Source organism: Salvelinus alpinus, chromosome 25, assembly GCF_045679555.1.
Source record: "Salvelinus alpinus chromosome 25, SLU_Salpinus.1, whole genome shotgun sequence".
NCBI lineage: Eukaryota > Metazoa > Chordata > Actinopteri > Salmoniformes > Salmonidae > Salvelinus > Salvelinus alpinus.
The window spans coordinates 13,419,828-13,431,893 of NC_092110.1; positions in this window are offsets into that span (position 1 = coordinate 13,419,828).

Sequence of the window (12,066 nt, forward strand, 5' to 3'; positions counted from 1 at the left end):
ATTTTTATTAATTTGTCAAATGTAAAAAAAACTATTTCACTGTGACATTATAGGGTATTGTGTGTAGGTCAGTGACTAAACATCTTAATTGAATCCCTTTTAAATTCAGGCTGTAACAACAAAATGTGTAAAAAGTCAATAGGTGTGAATACTTTCTGAATGAATTGTGTGAGTGTGTGGGTAGAGAGAGTCCAGTGACTGTGCATAGAGCCAGTGCAAAAAAAGTGGGTCAATGCAAATAGTCTGGGTAGCCATTTGATTAACAGTTCAGCAGTCTTATGGTTTGGAGGTAAAAGCTGTTCAGGAGCCTTTTGGTCCCAGATTTGGAGCTCTGGTACCGCTTGCCGTGCGGTAGCAGAGAGAACAGTCTATGATGGCTGGAATCTTTGACAATTGTTAGGGCCTTCAGAGGAAGTATGCTTGGGGTCATTGTCCATTTGGAAGACTCATGGAAGACTCCAAGCTTTACTTCCTGACTGATGTCTTGAGATGTTGCTTCAATATATCCACATAATTTTCCTACATCATGATTTAATCTATTTTGAGAAGTGCACCAGTCCCCCCTGCAGCAAAGCACCCCCACAACATGATGCTGCTACACCCGTGCTTCACGGTTGGGTTGGTGTTCTTCAGTTTGCTAGCCTTCCCCTTTTTCCTCCAAACATAACGATGGTCATTATGGCCAAACTTTTCTATTTTTGTTTCATCAGACCAGAGGACATTTCTCCAAAAAGTACAATCTTTGTCCCCATGTGCAGTTGCATACCGTAGTCTGACTTTTATATGGTGGTTTTGGAGCAGTGGCTTCTTCCTTGCTGAGCGGCCTTTCAGGTTATGTCGATATAGGACTCGTTTTACTGTGGATATAGATACTTTTGTACCTGTTTCCTCCAGCATCTTCACAAGGTCCTTTGCTGTTGTTCTGGGATTGATTTGCACTTTTTGCACCAAAGTACTCTCATCTCTAGGAGACAGAACGCGTCTCCTTCCTGAGTGGTATGACGGTTGCGTGGTCCTACGGTGTTTATACTTGCATACTATTGTTTGTACAGATGAATGTGGTACCATCAGGCGTTTGGAAATTGCTCCCAAGGATGAACCAGACTTGTGGAGGTCTGGTCAGGCTTTTCTGATCTCTTGGCTGATTTCTTTTGATTTTCCCATGATGTCAAGCAAAGAGGCGCTGAGTTTGAAAGTAGGCCTTGAAATACATCCACAGGTACATCTCCAATTGACTCAAATTATGTCAATTAGCCTATCAGAAGTTTCTAAAGCCATGACATAATTTTCTGGAATTTTCCAAGCTGTTTAAAACGTCTTACTGCGGGGGCAGTATTGAGTAGCCTGGATGAAAAGGTACCCAGAGGTGCCCAGAGTAAACTGCCTGCTCCTCAGTCCCAGTTGCTAATATATGCATATTATTAGTCTATTTGAATAGAAAATACTCTGAAGTTTCTAAAACTGTTTGAATGATGTCTGTCAGTATAACAGAACTCATATGGCAGGCAAAAACCTGAGAAGAAATCCAACCAGAAAGTGGGAAATCTGAGGTTTGTAGGTTTTCAACTCATCGCCTATCGAATACACAGTGGGATATGGGTAATTTTGAACTTCCTATGGCTTCCACTAGATGTCAACAGTCTTTAGAACCTTGTCTGATGCTTCTACTGTGAAGAGGGGGCGAATGAGAGGGGATTGAGTAAGGTCTATCATGAGCTGAATATGCGCTGACCATGCGCGTTCATGTGAGAGCGAGCTCTGTTCTATCGCATTTCTGAAGACAAAGGAATTCTCCGGTTGGAGCGTTATTAAAGATTTATGTTAAAAACATCCTAAAGATTGATTCAATACATCGTTTGACATGTTTCTACTGACTGTTACGGAACTTTTTGACATTTCATCTGCTTTTAGTGAGCGCGCTTCGTGACTTTGGATTTGTTTACCAAACACGCTAACAAAAGTAGCTATTTGGACATAAATGATGGACATTACCGAACAAATCAAACATTTATTGTGGAACTGGGATTCCTGGGAGTGCATTCTGATGAAGATCATCAAAGGTAAGTGAATATTTATAATGTTATTTCTGACTTCTGTTGACTGAACAATATGACGGGTACCTGTATGGCTTGATTGGGCTCTGAGCGCCGACCTCAGATTATTGCGTGGTTTTTGCTTTTTCCGTAAAGCTTTTTTGAAATCTGACACAGCGGTTGCATTAAGGAGAAGTGGATCTAAAATTCCATGTATAACACTTGATCTTTGATCAACGTTTATTATGAGTATTTCTGGAAATTGATGTGGCTCTCTGCAAAATCACCGGATGTTTTTGGAACTACTGAACATAACGCGCCAATGTATACTGAGATTTTTTGATATAAATATGAACTTTACTGAACAAAACATACATGTATTGTGTAACATGAAGTCCTATGAGTGTCATCTGATGAAGATCATCAAAGGTTAGTGATTAATTTGATCTCTATTTCTGCTTTTTGTGACTCCTGTCTTTGGCTGTAAAAATGGCTGTGTTTTTCAGTGGTGACCTAACATAGTCGTTTGTGGTGCTTTCGCTGTGAAGCCTTTTTGAAATCGGACACTGTGGTGGGATTAACAACAAGATTACCTTTAAAATGGTATAAGATGTTTGAGGAATTTTAATTATGAGATTTCTGTTGTTTGAATTTGGCGCCCTGCACTTTCATTGGCTGTTGTCGTATCGATCCCGTTAACGGGATTGCAGCCCTAAGAAGTTTTAAAAGCACAGTCAACTTAATGTATGTAAATTTCTGACCCACTGGAATTGTGATACAGTGAATTATAAGTGAAATAATCTGTCTGTAAACAATTGTTGGAAAAATTACTTGTGTCGTGTATAAAGCAGATGTCCTAACCGACATGCCAAAACTATAGTTTGTTACCAAGAAATTTGTGGAGTGGTTGAAAAACGAGTTTTAATGACTCCAACTTAAGTGTATGTAAACTTCCGACTTCAACTGTATATATATACAGTACCAGTCAAACGTTGGGACACAGTTACTCATTCTTTATTCTTAAAAAAAATATATACATTCTACATTGTAGAATAATAGTGAAGACATTAAAACTTTTTTTTAAAACACACATGGAATCATGTAGTAACCAAAAAAGCGTTAAACAAATCAAAATATACTTTCGATTTTAGATTCTTCATTGTAGCCACTCTTTGCCTTGATGACAGCTTTGCACACTCTTGGCATTCTCTCAACCAGCTTCACCTAGAATTCCAGGTGACTACCTCATGAAGCTGGTTGAGAGAATGCCAAGAGTGTGCAAAGTTGTCAAGACAAAGGGTGGCTAATTTGAAGATTCTCAAATATAAAATATATTTAGATTTTTTTAACACCTTTTTGGTTACTACATGATTTCATTGGTGTTATTTCATAGTTTTGATGTCTTCACTATTATTCTACAATGTAGAAAATAGTAAAAATAAAGAAAAACCCTTGAATGAGTAGGTGTGTCCAAACTTTTGACTGGTACTGCATCTCGAAATTCAATAAGAGGGACGCTCACATTTTCATCCCTGATGTGTCTGTCTTCATTCACTTTTAGCCTACTTCTTAGCTGAAATGCCTGTGAGAAGGACCCGATCACGTGACAGCTACGTCTAAGACAGCCATGTGAGTGAGAGGGGCTTTGGAGCACTACAGCTGGGAGAAGGGAATTAGAATTAGCCTATAATATTCAGCCCAAGGGCACAACGGCCACACATGTTTTTAGGGGGCATTACGGCCACACAAGGGAGATGACACAGGGAAATTCGAGGCCTGGTGAGAATAATATCAAGTGCTTGTCAAATTCTGAATGAGAAACTGATGATGTGTGTGCAGCTTGTGAATTTTGTCATATCATCATTAGAGTCCCATCATGCAGCCTTAGAATGGATTAAACATCAAAACATAATTTTAAAGATTAGTTATGTTAGTTTAAAGGTTTATAGTAATCACAATGACACAAAATCATTTGCTTAAAACAGATCAATATCATTGGTTTTGTACCATTGATTTTGTCATATGTGCCAGTGGTTTTAGGATTTACAATTCTAATATAATTTTCAAACTCAAATGGCAGAGAAAATTAGGTGCGCACTCTTTATTAACGTAACTGGCCTCACAACATGGATTTAAGAGTATTTTTTATTTAAGGGGTGGATCAGCTTAATATTGCGGAAAGATTGTTGCTTCCATCAATGTAATTGTCTGCATCATTTCCAATCCCCCATATATTTTGGGGGTAAATATATATATATCCATATACACACACGTATACACACATATACATACACATACCTATATAGATATACATACTTTTTAAAGAATATACCTTTATTATTCTCCGCAAACCCTACCACTTGGGGAAGGGTGGTACAGACACAATACAGACACCATCTATTTTATTACTTTTGTAGTCCAAAAGTAGTCCAATAGAATTCTGATAGCAGTGACAATGAATCCTATAGGATTATGAGAATCATATAGGGTCCAATAGGATTACTTTTTTTTATTTTATTTTTTATTTTATTTCACCTTTATTTAACCAGGTAGGCTAGTTGAGAACAAGTTCTCATTTGCAACTGCGACCTGGCCAAGATAAAGCATAGCAGTGTGAACAGACAACACAGAGTTACACATGGAGTAAACAATAAACAAGTCAATAACATGGTAGAAAAAAAAGAGAATCTATATACAATGTGTGCAAAAGGCATGAGGTAGGCAATAAATCGAATAATTACAATTTAGCAGATTAACACTGGAGTGATAAATCATCAGATGATCATGTGCAAGAAGAGATACTGGTGTGCAAAAGAGCAGAAAAGTAAATAAATAAAAGCAGTATGGGGGGTGAGGTAGGTAAATTGGGTGGGTAGTTTACAGATGGACTATGTACAGCTGCAGCGATCGGTTAGCTGCTCGGATAGCAGATTTTTAAAGTTGTTGAGGGAGATAAAAGTCTCCAACTTCAGAGATTTTTGCAATTCGTTCCAGTCGCAGGCAGCAGAGAACTGGAAGGAAAGGCGTCCAAATGAGGTTTTGGCTTTAGGGATGATCAGTGAGATACACCTGCTGGCGCGCGTGCTGCGGGTGGGTGTAGCCATCGTGACCAGTGAACTGAGATAAGGCGGCACTTTACCTAGCATAGCCTTGTAGATGACCTGGAGCCAGTGGGTCTGACGACGAACATGTAGCGAGGGCCAGCCGACTAGGGCATACAGGTCGCAGTGGTGGGTCGTATAAGGTGCTTTAGTAACAAAACGAATGGCACTGTGATAAACTGCATCCAGTTTGCTGAGTAGAGTATTGGAAGCTATTTTGTAGATGACATCGCCGAAGTCGAGGATCGGTAGGATAGTCAGTTTTACTAGGGTAAGTTTGGCGGCGTGAGTGAAGGAGGCTGTTGCGGAATAGAAAGCCGATTCTTGATTTGATTTTGGATTGGAGATGTTTGATATGAGTCTGGAAGGAGAGTTTGCAGTCTAGCCAGACACCTAGGTACTTATAGATGTCCACATATTCTAGGTCGGAACCGTCCAGGGTGGTGATGCTAGTCGGGCGTGCGGGTGCAGGCAGCGAACGGTTGAAAAGCATGCATTTGGTTTTACTAGCGTTTAAGAGCAGTTGGAGGCCACGGAAGGAGTGTTGTATGGCATTGAAGCTCGTTTGGAGGTTAGATAGCACAGTGTCCAAGGAAGGGCCGGAAGTATATAGAATGGTGTCGTCTGCGTAGAGGTGGATCAGGGAATCGCCCGCAGCAAGAGCAACATCATTGATGTATACAGAGAAAAGAGTCGGCCCGAGAATTGAACCCTGTGGTACCCCCATAGAGACTGCCAGAGGACCGGACAACATGCCCTCCGATTTGACACACTGAACTCTGTCTGCAAAGTAGTTGGTGAACCAGGCAAGGCAGTCATTAGAAAAACCGAGGCTACTGAGTCTGCCGATAAGAATATGGTGATTGACAGAGTCGAAAGCCTTGGCCAGGTCGATGAAGACGGCTGCACAGTAATGTCTTTTATCGATGGCGGTTATGATATCGTTTAGTACCTTGAGTGTGGCTGAGGTGCACCCGTGACCGGCTCGGAAACCGGATTGCACAGCGGAGAAGGTACGGTGGGATTCGAGATGGTCAGTGATCTGTTTGTTGACTTGGCTTTCGAAGACCTTAGATAGGCAGGGCAGGATGGATATAGGTCTGTAACAGTTTGGGTCCAGGGTGTCTCCCCCTTTGAAGAGGGGGATGACCGCGGCAGCTTTCCAATCCTTGGGGATCTCAGATGATACGAAGGAGAGGTTGAACAGGCTGGTAATAGGGGGTGCGACAATGGCGGCGGACAGTTTCAGAAATAGGGGGTCCAGATTGTCAAGCCCAGCTGATTTGTATGGGTCCAGGTTTTCCAGCTCTTTCAGAACATCTGCTATCTGGATTTGGGTAAAGGAGAAGCTGGGGAGGCTTGGGCGAGTAGCAGCGGGGGGGGCGGGGCTGTTGGCCAAGGTTGGAGTCGCCAGGAGGAAGGCATGGCCAGCCATTGAGAAATGTTTGTTGAAGTTTTCGATTATCACGGACTTATCAGTGGTGACCGTGTTACCTAGCCTCAGTGCAGTGGGCAGCTGGGAGGAGGTGCTCTTGTTTTCCATGGACTTTACAGTATCCCAGAACTTTTTGGAGTTAGAGCTACAGGATGCAAATTTCTAGCTGGCCTTTGCTTTCCTGACTGACTGCGTGTATTGGTTCCTGACTTCCCTGAACAGTTGCATATCGCGGGGGCTCTTCGATGCTATTGCAGTTCGCCACAGGATGTTTTTGTGCTGGTCGAGGGCAGTCAGGTCTGGAGTGAACCAAGGGCTATATCTGTTCTTGGTTCTGCATTTTTTGAACGGAGCATGCTTGTCTAATATGGTGAGGAAGTAACTTTTAAAGAATGACCAGGCATCCTCAACTGACGGGATGAGGTCAATATCCTTCCAGGGTACCCGGGCCAGGTCGATTAGAAAGGCCTGCTCGCAGAAGTGTTTTAGGGAGCGTTTGACAGTGATGAGGGGTGGTCGTTTGACCGCGGACCCGTGGCGGATACAGGCAATGAGGCAGTGATCGCTGAGATCTTGATTGAAGACAGCAGAGGTGTATTTGGAGGGCAGGTTGGTCAGGATAATGTCTATTAGGGTGCCCATGTTTACGGATTTAGGGTTGTACCTGGTGGGTTCCTTGATGATTTGTGTGAGATTGAGGGCATCAAGCTTGGATTGTAGGACTGCCGGGGTGTTAAGCATATCCCAGTTTAGGTCACCTAACAGAACAAACTCTGAAGCTAGATGGGGAGCGATCAATTCACAGATGGTGTCCAGGGCACAGCTGGGAGCTGAGGGGGGTCGGTAGCAGGCGGCAACAGTGAGAGACTTATTTCTGGAGAGATTAATTTTTAAAATTAGAAGTTCGAACTGTTTGGGCATAGACCTGGAAAGTATGACAGAACTTTGCAGGCTATCTCTGCAGTAGATTGCAACTCCTCCCCCTTTGGCAGTTCTATCTTGACGGAAAGTGTTATAGTTGGGTATGGAAATCCCAGAATTTTTGGTGGCCTTCCTAAGCCAGGATTCGGACACGGCAAGGACATCAGGGTTGGCAGAGTGTGCTAAAGCGGTGAGTAAGGCAAACTTAGGGAGGAGGCTTCTGATGTTGACATGCATGAGGCCAAGGCTTTTTCGATCACAGAAGTCAACAAATGAGGGTGACTGGGGACATGCAGGGCCTGGGTTTACCTCCACATCACCCGAGGAACAGAGGAGTAGTAGGATGAGGGTGCGGCTAAAGGCTATCAAAACTGGTCGCCTAGAGCGTTGGGGACAAAGAATAAAAGGAGCAGATTTATGGGCGTGGTAGAATAGATTCTGGGCATAATGTGCAGACAGGGGTATGGTGGGGCACGGGTACAGCGGAGGCAAGCCCAGGCACTGGGTGATGATAAGAGAGGTTGTATCTCTGGACATGCTGGTCTCAATGGGTGAGGTCACCGCATGTGTGGGGGGTGGGACAAAGGAGGTATCAGAGGTACGGAGAGTGGAACTACGGGGTCCATTGCAAACCAAAACAATGATAATGATAACTAGCCTGAACAACAGTATGCAAGGCATATTGATATTTGAGAGAGACATACAATAAGGCATAAAGTGATTGCAGGTCTTGATTGGGAGAGCTAGCTAAAACAACAGGTAAGATAACAGCAGCAATAACAGGGTGCTAGTCTAACACAGCAACAACAGGTAAAAATGGCGACGACTAGGCAGAGAGGGTCGGATTAACTACACACAGATCCTGAGTTAAAGCACAGAGCCGACAGATAAAACACAAATAAACAGAATGGAGTACCGTGAATTAATGGACAGTCAAGCAGGCATCAGCTATGTAGCCAAGTGATCATAGTGTCCAGGGGGCAGCCGTAGATAGAGCAGGGAGGCCTCCACTAAGCTAGCACGCGGCGTTTAAAGTTAGTAGCCCGGGGGGTGGTCTGCTCAGACGGAGGGGGTCTGCTCAGACGTGGTCGTGTCGACAGAGAATCCAAGCCGGATGGCGATGGCGAAAGAGAGGTTGTGAATTGTAGAATTGTGTTTGCTAACTGGTGCTAGCTTCGTGGCAGTGGCGCTAGCTGCGCTAGCTGCAAGCTAGCTGTGAGGATCAGAAGTAGTGGCTCAGGGATTACGGCAGGAATCCGGCGTTGTTGTCGAGAGACAGTCCGATGCTGGTAAATTGGTGAGTAATATCCAGGCTAATAACAGGGCTGGTGTCTGTGCAGAAGGTAAAAGCTGCTAGCAGCGGCAAAAAATGGCTAAATTAGCTTGTAGCTGATTTAGACCAGTTGTGATGGATTGGCAGGGCTCTGTGTCGGCAAAAAAAAAGGTCCAGTCCAATTGGCAAAAGAGGTATTGTAGCCCAAGAATTCGCTGGTAGACCTCTTCGGCTAGCCGGCAGATGGGCCTAGCTCGAGGCTAGCTCAAGGCTAACTGGTGCTTGCTTCGGGACAGAGGTGTTAGCCAGTAGTAGCCACTCGGTTGCAGCTAGCTAGCTGTGATGATACGGTGTAATTGTCCAGAGCTTGCGTCAGGAATCCGGTGATGTGGTAGAGAAAAAGCAGTCCTATATGCTCTGGGTTGATATCGCGCTTGCAGACTGGCAGGTATTGGCCCGAGCTGAAGCTGGCTGTGTCCGAGTTAAGGGTGAAGACCGCAGCAGTGGCTAACTGACTACTAGCTAGTAGCTAGTTATCTGGCTAGCTTCTGATTGGGGTTACGGTTCTAAAATATAAAAAATAGCAGGTCCGTACCACATTGGGTGAGGCGGAATGTAGGAATGTATATTCAGTTCCTAGATGGAAAGTGAAATTAAAATATATACGAAATGTATACGAAAAATACGAGGACTATTTACACGGGACAAGACAAGACAAACACACGTCCGACTGCTACGCCATCTTGGATAATCTTTAGATTATCATCTTTAGATTCCCAATAAAGAAAAAGGAGTCCAATAAGATTCTAATACAGGGGACACAAAATCTTATAGGACTGCTAGAATCCTAGGAGATCCAATAGGATTATTATATAATTTCCAATAGGAAAAAAGTAGTCCAATAGGATTCTGATAGAGGTGACACAAAATTCTATAGGATTATATTGGAAAAATCACTAATCCTATAAGATATTTTGTTTAGGGCACCTCCAATCTGTCCATGCTCCCAGGGTTCTGTGGGAATGCCCCTCGCCAGAGAATGCCACAAATAAGGTGTGTTTGACCCCTGTGTTAGCCCACAGATGGCCGACCATCCAAACGATGTCATAAATCGGGATTGAGTCATCACACTGGGCCTCAGCGCCTGCAAATCACCTTCTATCATTCTTCCACTACACCTCTGACACCGCCTGGTATAAAGGTCCTGGATGGCAGGGAGCTCGGCCCCAGTGATGTACTGGGCCGTACACACTTCCCTCTGTAGCTCCTTTTGGTCGGATGCCAAGCACTTGCCATACCAAGATGTGATGCAGCCAGTCAAGATGATCTCAATGGTGCAGCTGTAGAACTTTGAGGATCTGAGGGCCCATGCCAAATCTTTTTGGCATCCTGAGGGGGAAGAGGCATTGTTGTGCCTTCTTCACGACTGTGTTGGTGTGTTTGGACCATGATAGGTCCTTAGTGATGTGGAGACCGAGGAACTTGAAGCTTTCGACCCGTTCCACTACAGCCCCGTCAATGTGAATGGGAGTGTGCCCTCCGCTTCCTATAGTCCACATAGATGTTGAGGGTGAGGTTGTTGTCCTGACACCAAACTCCCAGGTCTCTGACCTCCTTCCTTTAGGCTGTCTCCTCGTGTCGGTGATCCGGCCTACCATCGTTGTGTCGTCGGCAAGCTTAATGATGACGTTGGTGTCATGCAATCATGGGTGAACAGGGTACGCGCCCTGGTGACTTCCATGAATACTTTCATTTCTTTCTCTACCTGTGTTTAAGTTCCTGTCCATATGATATTTACAAGATACGCACATGAAGAGATGCATAAGGAATAGCACACTGAAGCGACCACTTAGCCACTTGTACTGTTCTCTAATAAGACGACTTCCTGATGAAGACATTCAGACACAGTATCTCTGAGTAAATCATTTTCAAAAAGGCACAGAGAACAGCAAAGTTCAATATTGTGCTGAGTTATTAAAGAGTGACTCCCCCTAAAAAGCAAGTAATCCCTTTGAAAACGGCCTATGTGGCATCGATATGAGTCAAACATTTATTTATTAAGTGTAAAAAGTATAATTTTGGTCATAAAGTCAGTTTTGTCTAAAACGAAGTTTGGAACCAGTAAATGAATGTTGGGTTTGGATCAAAATTATGTCAACAAATAATATCATGCCCCCGTCTGCCAAGTTCCATGTGTAAATTGCCTCTCCGCTTCCCTTCATTGAATGGGGCTCCGTTGTTTCATCATTCCCAATGCGTTCAAAGGAAAGCAGACTGAAAAGCCCTGTAAGGTTTGACCATGCCTCCACAGCCAAAGTTCTATGGTTTTCATTCTTTGCCGAAGGACCAGAGTATGCGGAATGGCTTGTAGGAGTTCGTCGGTGCCAATGTTTGCACCAGTAAGGCTAGCTTGGTGTGCAATGACCGGGGGTGGTGAGTATAACCAGAGATACTGGAATATAATGACCTCTGGTATAACTTACCTAAAAACGTTAGATAACGTTATTGCTGGTTATGTAGGTAGACATCTTTTGATAAAGCAAGGCAGGCTAGCTAACGTTTTAGCTCTTTAGCATACCTCATTAAAACTTAGGTCATAGCGCATACAAGTTGGTGTATTGTCTAGATACTGCTGGTTATGTCACGTTATCATTTGATAATGCTAGTGAGGCAGGCTAGCTAGCTAGCTACAAGCTAGCTAATGTTAGCCTACAAGTTGGATTTGCAAGTTAGTTCGTAGCTCATGCAAGTGTATTCTGTATGGTCTAGGCCAAAACGAAATAATGGATGCAGTTATGGTAGTAGCGAACTCATGTCTGAGTCTAACTAATACAGTAAACTAGGAGCAACAAACCGTAGCGGCGTCACCGGCCTGAATCTAATCCAATCTGGAGCACAGGAGGCTGCTGAGGGGAAAATGGCTTATAAAAATGGCTGGAATGGAGCAAATGGAATGTCATCAAACACCTGGAAACCATGTGTTTGATGTATTTGATACCATTCCACTTACTTTGCTCCTGTCATTATCATGAGCCCGTTCTCCCTAATTATGGTGCCACCAACCTTCTGTGATCTGGAGCTACAGTCAGTCTACATCTGTAAAGCATAGAATTAGGGGTTTCCACTAGTTACCACAGCCTCAAAGTCTTAAATGGGCTATATTGTAAAAATTCATGAAAACAAAAATTTACTTTTAAAGGTTGCTGGATTGAATCCCTGAGCTGACAAGGAAAAATCTGTCCTTCTTTCCCTGAACAAGGCAGTTAACCCACTGTTCCCTGGTAGACCATCATTGTAAATAAG